Genomic DNA, 12,905 nt, shown 5'->3' with positions numbered 1-12,905 from the left:
TTTGTGGTACTATTCAAAATTATGTAACATTAGTATCACTTTACAGGATATAGTAATAAACTTTCCCAAAAGGTTTTATTTAACTAGGAACTGGGAGGAAATGCAAACACATTTTATATGTAACAAAAGACTATCACAAACATTAATTTTAAAATATAACAAATCTAAAAAAAAAAATAATAAAATATAACAAATCTAAACATGCATGTCCACTTCAGCATTAAAAAGTCAGTGAGATCCTAAGGGGAAAAAAAAAGAAAAAGAAAGAAAAAAAGAAAAAAAAATAAATAAAGCTTCCTGTAAAGAATTAATGATGACGAGACAGCCACCTTAGGGACCGCCTCCACCCTAACCCCCTCAGGCTCCATCACGCACGCGCAGAACCTCCGCCTCTCAGAGTGGGAGGCGGGGCCTTGTGGCCGCACCTCTTCCATTTCCCCCGCCTTCCTAGTTTCTTCCGGAGGCGTCCTTGGTTACTTCCCCTAGCGATTGGGCGAGCCGCTTGCGGTCGGAAGGACACAATTGGACGGAGCCGCCGCCTATCTATCGGTGAGCACCGTCGATTGGCCGAGGTGCTGTAAGGGGTTGGCCAAACCTCACGTGGTCCCGACGGCGACGCGGGGAGTGGGCTGGCGCCCCGGATGGGCGCTTACTTCCCAGTGCTTTCCTTTAGGAGGCGCGAGTTGAGCTTTTGGCCCAGGGAGTGTGGGGCCGGTCAGGCGGTGCGGCCCGAGGATGGAGGGGCCGGGGGAAGCAAGAGGTGCAGGCGAGGCGGGATGGTGGCCGCTGCCCCGGGAAGGACCTGCCTGGATGCCATCGGGCACCTTGGTGGAGGAGATTGCGATCAAGCTAGACGTCGTAGTCTGACACGAGACCCCTGGCAGGGCGCCCACTTTGCCATCGAATCTTGTTGTTTAGTCGCTAAGTCGTGTCTGACTCTGCGACCCCATGGACTGTAGTCCGCCAGTTTCCTCTGTCCATGGGATTTCCCAGGCAAGAATACTGGAGTGGGTTGCCATCTCCTTCTCCAGAAGATCTTCCCTGCCCAGGGATTGAACCCATATCTGCATTGCAGGTGGATTCTTTACCGTTGAGCCACCTGGGAAGCCTCCGAGCCTAGGAAGCCCTAAGTGGTTTGGAACCCAGAATTGGAGGAGTCTGCTCAAGCACATGGCCACAATCCGTCTGGAGCAGTTACAGGAAACTGTGACTGAGCAGGTGGGGCTTCTGCGGCAGAGGAATGACCTGCGCGCCAGAGGTTTATAAGCAAGGGAACTCTGAAAAGACAAATCAAAAAGCTGTTTGCTAACAGCGAGGCCTGTCAACCTATAAACTCATCTCCAGAGCCAAATGGAGGAATTGAAGACATTTGGGCAAGGGAGAAGGATCCAGGAGAAATGCGACCAGAAATCAGTGCACAGCTTCTCCTGTCTGAAGCTCTGTGACCTGGGGGGCAAATAAACCCTGTCCTGAACATAATTATTGCAGAAGAGCAAACATCTGGGGTACATGAGCTTATCTGCCAAGATCTTCTGGGAATTCCCTGGCAGTCCAGTGGTTAGGACTTGGGTGCTTTCACTGCTGACCGGGTTTGATCCCTGGTCCGAAGCTAAGATCCTGCAAGCCACCAGGCATGGCACAAAAAAAGAAAAAGTCATAAAGTTGTTGAAGAATTTAAGTGGAAGGCTCCACCCATCACCATAAAAAGCCAGACATTTTTCTGGATCAACAATTTCATCAGTGAGGTGTCTGAGGCCCTAGGAGAGATCCAATTCACTTTCTGAGAGAAGGTTTTTTGCAAGCTTACTCCACGTTCTCAGTGAGGCACAGTGTACTTGCCTGTGGGATTAAGGTGGTAAGACTGGTAACAGCAACAATCTGAGTAAAGTGCAAAATTTCCATGTTATCAGAGACGACAGAAAACAATAATGATGGGTCTTCTTGTGATGCCCCTTGATTATTATTAATAAACTGAAACGGACTTTTCCATCTAGTGAAAAATCCCTGCAACGGTGCACCCTGGCCTTGAACAAGGGTAATATATTCTCAAAAGGACATAGTGATACTAAAATGTGAGGTCCGTTAAGCCAGTCACCTTCATAACAGTATTTCCAAGAGACCCATGGGAACAGAGGCACATAAAGAGGTTCCATATAAGATAGAAATAAGACAACAGGAAGGACTTCCCTGGTGGTCCAGTGGCTAAGACTCTGTGCTCCCAACGCAGGGGGCCTGGTTTTGATCCTGTGTGCTGCAACTAGGAGTTTGTAAACCGTAACAAAGATAGACGATTCCAAATGCATCAGCTAAGACCCGGCACAGCCAAATAAATATACATATATTTTAAATAGACAACATGAACAGCATTCTACCTTATAGCTGTTTTGAAAATGCCCCCAAATCAGATCATTAAGAGAATTTCAGGTCATTCAATTTTCTAGGAATATTAAAAACACTTGAGATTATTCTATCAGTACAGGACTACCCATATTTTTACTTTTGTCACATAGCCAAAGCTGATAAATCCGTGAGTCCTTCAGAACCAGCAGGGGGCGTATATGCCCAAACATCAATCAGTTCAGTTCAGTGGCTCAGTCCTGTCTGACTCTCTGCGACCCCATGGACTGCAGCACGCCAGGCCTCCCTCTCCATCACCAACTCCTGGAGTTTACTCAAACTCATGTCCATTGAGTCAGTGATGCCATCCAACCATCTCATCCTCTGTCGTCCCCTTCTCCTCCCGCCTTCAATCTTTCCCAGCATCAGGGTCTTTTCAAATGAATCAGTTCTTCCCATCAGGTGTCCAAAGTATTGGACTTTCAGCTTCAGCATCAGTCCTTCCAATGAATATTCAGGACTGATTTCCTTTAGGATGGACTGGTTGGATCTCCTTGAAGTCCAAGGGACTCTCAGGAGTCTTTTCCAACACCACAGTTCAAAAGCATCAATTCTTCTGCACTTAGCTTTCTTTATAGTCCAACTCTCACATCCATATATGACTACTGGAAAAACCATAGCTTTGACTATACAGACCTTTGTTGTCTAAGTAATGGCTCTGCTTTTTAATATGCTGTCCAGGTTGGTCATAACTTTCCTTCCAAGGAGCAAGTGTCTTTTAATTTCATGGCTGTAGTCATCACCTGTAGTGATTTTGGAGCCCCCCAAAATAAAGTCAGCTACTGTTTCCACTATTTCCCCATCTGTTTGCCCTGAAGTGATGGGACTGGATGCCATGATCTTAGTTTTCTGAATGTTGAGTTTTAACCCAACTTTTCCACTCTCCTCTTTCACTTTCATCAAGAGGCTCTTTAGTTCCTCTTCACTTTCTGCCGTAAGGGTGGTGTCATCTGCATATCTGAGGTTATTGATATTTCTCCCGGCAATCTTGATTCCAGCTTGTGCTTCATCCAGCCCAGCAATAATAATAACTCATACTACACAGGGGGCTTCCCTGGTAGCTCAGATGGTAAAGAATCTGCCTGCAGTGCAGGAGACCCAGGTTCAATCCCTGGGTTGGGAAGATCCCCTGGAGAAGGGAAGGGCAACCCACAAATACCCAAAGTTCTCTGTTTCCATGCCAGGTCTGGGCAAGTGTTCTGCATACATTAGTCTGTTGTTGTTGTTGTTGTTGTTAGTTGCTAAGTCATGTCTAACTCTTTTGCAATCCCATGGACTGTAGCCTGCCAAGCTCCTCTGTCCATGGGATTTCCCAGGCAATTGGGTTGCCATTTCCTTCTCCAGGGCATCTTCCCAACCCGGGGACTGAATCTGTATCTCTTGAGTCCCCTGCATTGGCAGGTGGGCTCTTTACCACTGAGTCACCTGGGAAGCCCAATATTATACGTAGAAAATCCTAAAGAATCTAAAAATAAGCCTGTTAGAGCTAATAAATGAGTTCAGCAAAATTGTAGGATAAAAAATCATCATTCAGATATCAGTTGTGTTTCTAAGTGCTAAAATGGTCAATCCAAAAAGGAAATAAAGAGAACAATTATGAATTTATAATCCCATGAAAAATAAGAAAATACTTAGGAGTAAATTCAGCAAAGGAAGTGTAAGGCTTGTACACTGAAAACTGCAAAATATTGCTGAAAGAAATGAAAAGAGATCTACATAAACGGAAAGACATGTCACTGGATTAGAAGACTTTTGTTAAGGTGATAATACTACCCAAAGACATACACAGATTCCATTCAGTTCCTACCAAAATATCAATGGTGTTTTTTGAAAAATCATTTATTCTTTTCCTGGTTGCTCTGGGTCTTCCTTGCTCCGTGTGGTCTTTCTCCAGCTGTGGTGAGCAGGGACCACGTTGTGTTGTGGCGCACAGGCTTCTCACTCTCACTGTAGTGGCTTCCCTTGTTGCAGAGCACATGGCCTTCATTGCCACACGCAGGCTCAGTGGTTGCAGCTTGTGGGCTTTAGAGCTTGCTCTCAGTAGATGTGGTACATGGGCTTAGTTGTTCTGAGGCATGTGGAATTTTCTCAGACAAAGGATCGAACCCATGTGCCCTGCGTTGGCGGGTGAATTCTTATCTACTGTACCAACAGGGATGGCCTCAATGATATTTTTGCAGAAATGGAAGAATCCATCCTAAAATTCATATTGAACTTCAAAGGACTCAGGTTGGCTGAAACTATCTTGCAAAAGAACAAATTTGGAGGACACACATTTCTTGGTTTCAAAATGCACTGTAAAGCTACAGTACTCAAATGAGTGTTATTAGCATAAGGCTCGGAGAAGGCAATGGCACCCCACTCCAGTACTCCTGCCTGGAAAATCCCATGGATGGAGGAGCCTGGTAGGCTGCAGTCCATGGGGCCAAGAAGAGTCAGACACGACTGAGCGACTTCACTTTCACTTTTCATTTTCATGCATTGGAGAAGGAAATGGCAACCCACTCCAGTGTTCTTGCCTGGAGAATCCTAGGGATGGCAGAGCCTGGTGGGCTGCCGTCTATGGGGTCGCACAGAGTCGGACACGACTGAAGTGACTTAGCAGCAGCAGCATAAGGCTAGATAGACAGACGAATGGAATAGAATTGAGAGGCCGGAGGTAAACAGTCATGTCTATGATCAATTGATTTTCAACAAGGATGCTAAGACCAACTGATGGGAATGGTTTTAGATTCCACATGTAAATGATATCATGTAATATTTGTCTTTCTCTGTCTGACCTGTTTTACTTAGTATGATAATTTCTAGGTTCATCCATGTTGCTGCGAATGATATTATTTATTATGACTTTTTTATGACTGAGTAATATTCCATCACGTATATCATTATATATCAGTATATCTATATATATAACATCTGTTTTTAATATCACAGTCAACTATATTTCAATTTACAAGTTTAAAAAAAATAAAAAATATTGAGAGTAAAAAACAAAAAAACCTGTACAATGTTTGTGAAAGCCTGCTCTGCAATGAACTGAGACGGGGCTTTGCCTGATTTCCAGGACATGGGAGGGATCACATGGGTCATGAAGTCCTCAAAGACTTCTCCAGTCAGAAGGGGCCAGAGCTTCCGGGCCAGACGGACGCTGGCGGGTGGGACATCTCTCACCCAGTCTGTTCTGGCGGTGCTGTTGCGTGGGTTTCCTGAAGCTGCTGGAACAGAGTACCATCAGCTGGTGGCTCCAAACAGTAGGGGTGTATTCTCCCACAGTTCTGGAGGCTGGTAGTCCAACGTCAGTGTATCAGAAGGGCCATGTTCCCTCCGCAAGGTCTGGGGGGAGTTTTCCCTTGCCTCTTTCTAGCTTCTGGTGCTCGCTGGCAGTCTTTGGTATTCCTGGGCTTGGAGACACATCACTTCAACCTCCGCCTCTTTCGTCCCGTGATATTCTTCCTGGGCAGGTCTGTGTGTCCACACTGTCCTTTTCTCATATAAGAACTCAAGTCGTTGGATTAAAGTCTTTCCTAATCCATGATGACCTCATCTTGAGCATGGGTTTTTCTAATCTCTCAAGTGGGAAAATAGACTTCTACTATTTTCCTCCTGAGTTTGTGGTGAGAATTGATTGCGATAATAGATATTTTTGTTCCTTTAAAAATTTTTTAAATTAATTAATTAATTTTAATCGGAGGCTAATTGCTTTACGTTATTGTGGTGGGTTTTGCCATACATTGACTCGTTGATGAGCTTTATAAGGGGCTTCCCAGGTGAAGAGAGCCGACTCATTGGAAAAGACTCTGATGCTGGGAAAGATTAAGGACAGGAGGAGAAGAGGGCAACAGAGAATGAAATGGTTGGATGGCCTCACCGGCTCAATGGACATGAATTTGAGTAAACTCTGGGAGATGGTGAAAAAAAGGGAAGCCTGGCGTGCTGCAGTCATGAGGTCACAGTCAGACACGACTGAGGAGGTCAAGAACAGCAACGACACGTGGCGCGAGTGGTGAAGAATCTGCCTGCCAACGCAGGAAACGCAAGAGACGTGAGTTCGATGCCTGGGTTGAGGAGATCTCCTGGAGTAAGAGATGGCAACCCACTCCAGTATTCTTGCCTGGGAAATCCCATGGACAGAGGAGCCTGTTGGGCTACAGTCCATGGGGTCGCAAAGAGTCGGACACGACTAAGCGCACACACACAAGCCTTATAAACTCCCAAATCTCCTGCAAATTTCACTCCCAAAGTTACAACATTTGAGGTGTGAATGTTAGGAGGAAAAAGGGCCCATGGTTTTTAATTTTAAAAAAAGAGTACATACCAGAGCAATTTGGTTTGTAAGATCTGAGACTCAGAGAGGTTAAGTTGCTACGGAAGGCTTCGTTGGCACATCATGGTGCTGCCTCCTATTTCTTCTTGAATTTTTGTTCCTAGCTGTTTGTCCTCTTGAAGTGAGACAATTGACCCCCTCTGTCTCCCCCACCTGCCTCCTCCCCCTTTCCTTGGGGCAGTGCTGAGGGCGAGAAGGAAGCTTCGCCTTCCCGGCAACGAGGCTGTCACAAGCTCATGGGAAATCTGTTTGTGGTTTACTTTATCACAGAGCCATGGGAGAGCTGGCCTGTCTGGAATGTGAAGGAACCCGAATCCTGCCCAGCTCAGGGGAAGGCAGCCTGGGTCAGGGACTGCAGCCAGTGATAAAGACCAAGTGAGATCTCTCGGGGGTCACACACCCCAAGGTGAAAGACGATCTCGAGTCCCTGAGGTGTGCTCTACCACATCTTTTGTTGTTGTTGTTGTTAAATATTTATTTACTCTATTGGGCTACGCCAGGTCTTGGTTGCGACACACAGAATCTTAGGTTACGGCATGTGAACTCTTAGTTGTGGCAGAGTTCCCTGACCAGGAGTTGAACCCGGGCCCTCTGCACTGGGAGCCCGGAGTCTTAGCCACTGGACCACCTGGGAAGTCCCTGTAGCACGTCTCCATTTCCATTCATCTGTCTGTGGACGTTTAGGTTGCTTCCATGTCTTGGCTATTGTGAACAGTGCTGCCGTAAACACCGGGGTGCCTCATGTTTCTTTTTGAACTCTATTCTTTTATGACTTTGGTAAAAAAAAAAAAAATAGGAGAAATTAGAAAGTTTTGAAGAAAACCAGAGACCCTCTGGGTTGGAAGGGACCCTTAGTGAAAGTGAAATTGCTCAGTTGTGTCCGACTCTTTGCGACCGCATAGACTGTAACCTACCAGGCTCCTCTGTCCATGGAATTTTCCAGGCAAGAGTACTGGAGTGGGTTGCCATTTCCTTCTCCAGGGGATCTTCCCAACCCAGGGATCGAACCTGGGTCTCCTGCATTGCAGGCAGATGCTTGACCATCTCAGATCTGCTAATTCAGCTCTCCGCAGGTGGACTCACCTCTCCCACATGCTGGCCACGTGACCGACCGCTCTGCATAAACATCCCCAAGGTGGGGAGCTCACTGCCAGCCCTGTGGGGTCACCAGGACCTGCCAAGCTGCCCTGGTTCCCTGGTTGCCTGCGCTCCCTGGTTCCATTCTGTCCGCAGCAACTCCAGAGATGGAAAGGGTTTTATTGGGGGTGGGGGAAGGAAGAGACCTAGAATGTGGATACTTTCTGCTGAGGCAGGCGGGGAGGGTTTCCTGGGGAACCCTCAGCAAGCAGACATCCGTTTAAGCCGACAGGCTGCCCAGCCTGGGGAGCAGGAGGGGCTAGGAGGCGGGGAGAGACAGACTGGGTCTGTTCTCTGCAAATGTTCCCCTTGGGCAGCCTTGAAAGGGCCTACAGGGACCTGGGCCGCAAGTTCTCTCTGAATCCACCACTGTGCGGGTCTCTGGCTGGAGTCAGTCCCCTAAGTGCTGGTGTGCAGACAGCTGGCTCACTTTGTGCTCAGCTCCTGTGTGTGACCTTTCAGGCTTCGTGTTCCCGTTTGTAGCTGCGACCTGGCTGGAGGTTGTGACTTGTTCGGGCTGGAGGACCGGACTGTAAGTCCAAGACAGGACCTACGGAGGTTACTGATGCCAAACCAGGCTGCGGTGTGCTTTGAACTTCTACAGGAAGGGAGCTGGTCTTCATCCTCTTTGCCTGCACTGCCAGTGCATCACAGGGGTCGTGAACTTGAGTCAATTAGAAGAGGTACCTCTTGGACCCTTCTGAGCTCAGGAGCAGGGGAACCCACACAATCTGCAGGGAGCCCCTGCAATGACCATCTCTTCCCACTAGAGGGCGCTGTGGGACAGAAACCCACAAACGGACCAATCATCCCTTTCAGCTGAAACCAGCAGGGGTGACAGGTGAGGAGGAGCTGTCATTCCTGGGACTTGCGTTTGTGACAACCACCTCACTGGGTCCTTGCAGCAAACCTAGGACTAGGCTCTTTGCATCAGGTGCCAAAGTATTGGAGCTTCAGCATCAGTCCTTCCGATGAACGTTCAAGGTTGATTTCCTTTAGGATTGACTTTAATTCAGTGAGGTTTACCCGGTCTTCTGAGCGGTGGGGAGGGGGTGGGTCTCCCTACCAGGAGAGGCTGGGGTGTGGGGGTGCCTGGGGGCCCTGGGGAAGGAGCTGGGGTTGTGGGGCCGGCTGTGGACATGGAGAGGGAGATCCCAGGCCAGCGGGCTGGAAGTCCTCCTGCTCTGGCCCCTGGCAGAGCTGGCCCCCTGGGAGCCTGCCAGGCTTATTAATATCCTGCTGAGTCAGGGGGCTCTTGAGTTTCAGCATCACAAGACAAGAGGCAGGAATATCCTTGACTCCCCAGCGTCCTCTCTCCGCCTGCCCTGCCCACCTCGGGCTGGGGGCCCTGCGGGTCTGAGTGGTCAGGTGGCCCTGAAGGGGGGCAGGTCACTTCACCTGACTTAGAGGTGGAGGCGAGAACCCGGTTCAGGCACTGCTCCTCCAGGCCAGGCACACGGAAGCGGCTGAGAGCAGGAGCTGCCCTTTCAGAAAAGGCCCTGCTGGGGGCCCAGCCCTGTCCTTATTGCTGTGAATCGGGCAGCCGGGGCAGATGGGGGAGGAGGGTGGGAGAACAGCACGGTTCAGTTCTCAAAGAGCTCACTGCCTGCCCAGCGTGGGGTCCCCCAGCCAGCAACGGGGCCCAGACAGAAGCTGGGCCCCTCCTATGGCCAAACTGATGAACTCCCCCAGACATTTGGAATTGGGTCTCGGGGACTCTGGTCGCATGGGGTGGGCACTGGCTGAAGGGAAGAGCATCCAGGCTTGGGGAGGGAGGTGGCGAGGGATCCATGTGTCCATGCAACAGAGGGACCAGACTGTAGCGGACACATGAAAAGACAGGCGCCCCCAGGAGAGCAGCCCCCCAGCCGCTGGCACTCAGCCCTCTGTACCCACTTCCCTCCCCAGGATCCAGGAGGCCGCTCTGCATTCCCCGTACAACACCCTCGTTCCTGCCCCAGATTTCCACATGGCCCTGCAAGGGCGGGGAGAGGTGGGTCGTTTGTTGACCACCTGAGCTTTGGCACTCCCCAGTCATGGTTTAAAACTATTTGCTGAGGACCTCCCAGGCACCAGACCCTGAGTGAGATACACATAGCCTCTCCTCCAAGTCTCACAAGATACCTGTTCGTCCCATTTTTCAGATGAAGAAACTGAGGCCCACAAGGCAAAGTCAGCTGCCACTAGGTGATAAAGGCAAGACTCAAACCCAGGTCTGGGTGAGTCCAGAGCCCTTACTATTTTTTTTTTTTAATTTATTTATTTGGCTGCTATCTTCAGTCTTCATTATAGCATGAAGGACTTTTTAGCCGCAGCATGGGAGATCTGAACTTTCCTGGTGGCTCAGTGGTAAGGGATCCGCCTGCAGTGCAGGAGATGGGTTCCATCCCTGGGTCGGGCGTTGGCTCCCCGAGGCCCTCTGGAGCCCTTATCAGCCAGCTCCACACAGCACAGGTCGGGCAGCCCGCCCCGCCCGGCCCCTAGCAGCTCATTATCAGGGGACACATTCCACCCAACTGCCCCTGGAAGGTGGGGGAAATAGAGCCTGCCACTTTTCCGTCCCTCTTCTGAGTTTTACCAAGTGGAGAAGGGGCACTCCAGGGGCAGGAAGGGGGTTATCACAACAGGAAGCCCCGGCACTGGATTCTTCAGCTGGCACGAGAAAACCCAGGGGGCTGGAGTGTGACCCTTGGAAGCGGTGACCTTGCTGGGTGGGCCTGGGGGAGGCACAGCTGCTTCTTTGGCCTGATTTATTTTTATTTATTTGCTTTTTTAATTGGAGGATAATTGCTTTACAATACTGTGTTGGTTTCTGCCGTATGTCAGCATGAATCAGCCGTAAGTGTACATTTGTCCCTTCCCTCTCGAACCTCCCTCCCACCTCCCACCCCATGGGAGGCTTTCTCTTTGCTCCCAGCAGCCAGGATGTGGCGGGTGAGGAGGGCGGGGCTCTCAGCCAGAGACTGGAGGTCCCTCTGGGGAGGGTCTCAAAGCACTGTCATCCTCACACACCTGTCTGTGCACCCCCTTAAGGATGAGAGAATTGAGGCTCAAATCACAGGTGATGGAGGGTCTTACCTCTCAGGGCAGCAAGGTGGAGCATGCAGAGGGCCAAATATGCAGCTGGTACCCTAGGCAGGGCTGCAAACCTCTCTCTGTGGGTCACACACACGCACAACACATTGATTCAGCACCAACTACCTGGCAGGTGTATGCCTGCCTCTCCAAGTGGACAAGCACCATCCTAGTCCCCAGCACTCTTGGATCGAGAGATCTTTGTGATTCCCATTGTGTGGGTGAAGAGACTGAGGCTTAGGGTCTGCCCTGGGGTTCCATTGGTTAAGACCCTGCACTTCCAACGGATGGGGCATGGGTTCCATCCCTGTCAGGGAATTAAGTTCTCATGAGCTGAGGCCAAAAAAAAAAAGAAAAGAAAGAAAGAAAGAAATTGAAGCTTAGACGGATGAGGTCGTTAGTCCAGGGTCACCCAGCTCTAAGTGGAGGAGCCAGGGTTGGGTCCCAGTCTCTCTGACTTCCACGTGCAAGCTCTCCACGGCCACAGTCCCATGCCTTCAAATGAGCTCAGTTATCACCTTGTCTACAAAGCACTTTCACGCTCCAGCAGTCTCAGCCCAACCGTGGCCAAGAAAATATGCAGAAAAAGGTCTGCACTGGGCACTGTCAAAGTCAGCGCCGACGACCCAGCGCTCTGATCCCAGGTTGCACTTTGCACAAACCACAGCGAGCCTGCACCCAAAGGTGAGGCAGGCTGGGCTGCAGCACCGTGGCCCCCTGAGGGTCTGGCAGCAAGGCAGGGGGGGGAGAGCTTTCAAAGGATGGCGTGAGATCTCTGAAAGTAAAGGAGGCTGGCCGGTCCGTGGGTAGGGGGGTCAAGCAGCCCATGGCAAGTGGCCAGCCCTCCAGGGCATCACGGCAGAGTCACCAACAGTGAGAAGCCTGGGACACCACAGAGGGCAACGGTTCCAGCAGCACGTGAACAGGCTCACATTTCAGAGCTTGGGGGCCTCAGCTTTTGAAGGATGACTCTGGGAGCTCCAAGGGATGAACCTGCTCTGTAGCAACTGGCCCTGGGTGGCGAATATTCTTGGAAGCATTGCAGGTCTCATAAAATAGGAGAGAATTCCAAGGACCACCTCCACACCCCCCAACAAGAGACACGTAAGTGAGTGCTGGGTCTTAACCACTGGACCTCCAGGTAAGTCCAGGATCTGAATAGGATTAATAACTATGTCAATACATTTGAAAACTTAGATGAAATGGTCCAAAAACTTGGAAAAAATATAACCTACCAAGATGGGATCAGGAAGTAGAACACTTGAATGTAACTATGTTTAAAATAATTTTGTTTATTTTTGTCCCTGCTGGGTCTTCACTGTTGCCCAGGCTTTTCTCTCGTAGTTCAAGGGTTTCTCCCTGTGGCGGCTTTTTTTGTTTCGGAGCACCGGCCCTAGAGCACGTGAGCTTAGTATTTGTGCTGCACGGGCTTAGTGGTTCTGCAGCAAGTGGGATCCTCCCCGACCAGGGATCAAACCTGTGCAAGAATCTCTTGCACTGCCAGGCAGATTCTTTACCACCGAGCCCCAAGGGAAGCCCCGAATATGACTATGAAAAAGAATTAAATATCCTTTGAAGTATTAAGGAGTAACAGAGAGACAGAGAACACCAGAAGTTGATGATCTGTAGGTGAGTTCTATTGAACATCTAAGGAACAGATCCTTCTAATATTGCACCAAGTTTCCCAGGAAATAAATGAGGGTGGTTCACTCCACCAGGCTGATATAATCTGGATCATGAAACCGGACAAGAACAGTACAAGAAAGAAAAATTAGGGGCACATGTCACTCAAAAATATAAGGGTAAAAGTACTAAATCTCTAGGTCGGTCCACCTTGCTGCAAATGGCATTATTTCATTCTTTTTGATGGCTGAGCAATATTCCATTGTATATGTGTTCCTCATCTTCTTTATCCATTCCTCTGTCGATGGACATCGAGATTTTTTCTATGTCTTGGCTGTTGTAAACAGTG

This window comes from Cervus canadensis, chromosome 5, assembly GCF_019320065.1.
Source record: "Cervus canadensis isolate Bull #8, Minnesota chromosome 5, ASM1932006v1, whole genome shotgun sequence".
Taxonomy (NCBI): Eukaryota; Metazoa; Chordata; class Mammalia; order Artiodactyla; family Cervidae; genus Cervus; species Cervus canadensis.
The sequence above is the reverse complement of the archived record's forward strand: the minus strand, read 5'-3'. Positions refer to the sequence as shown.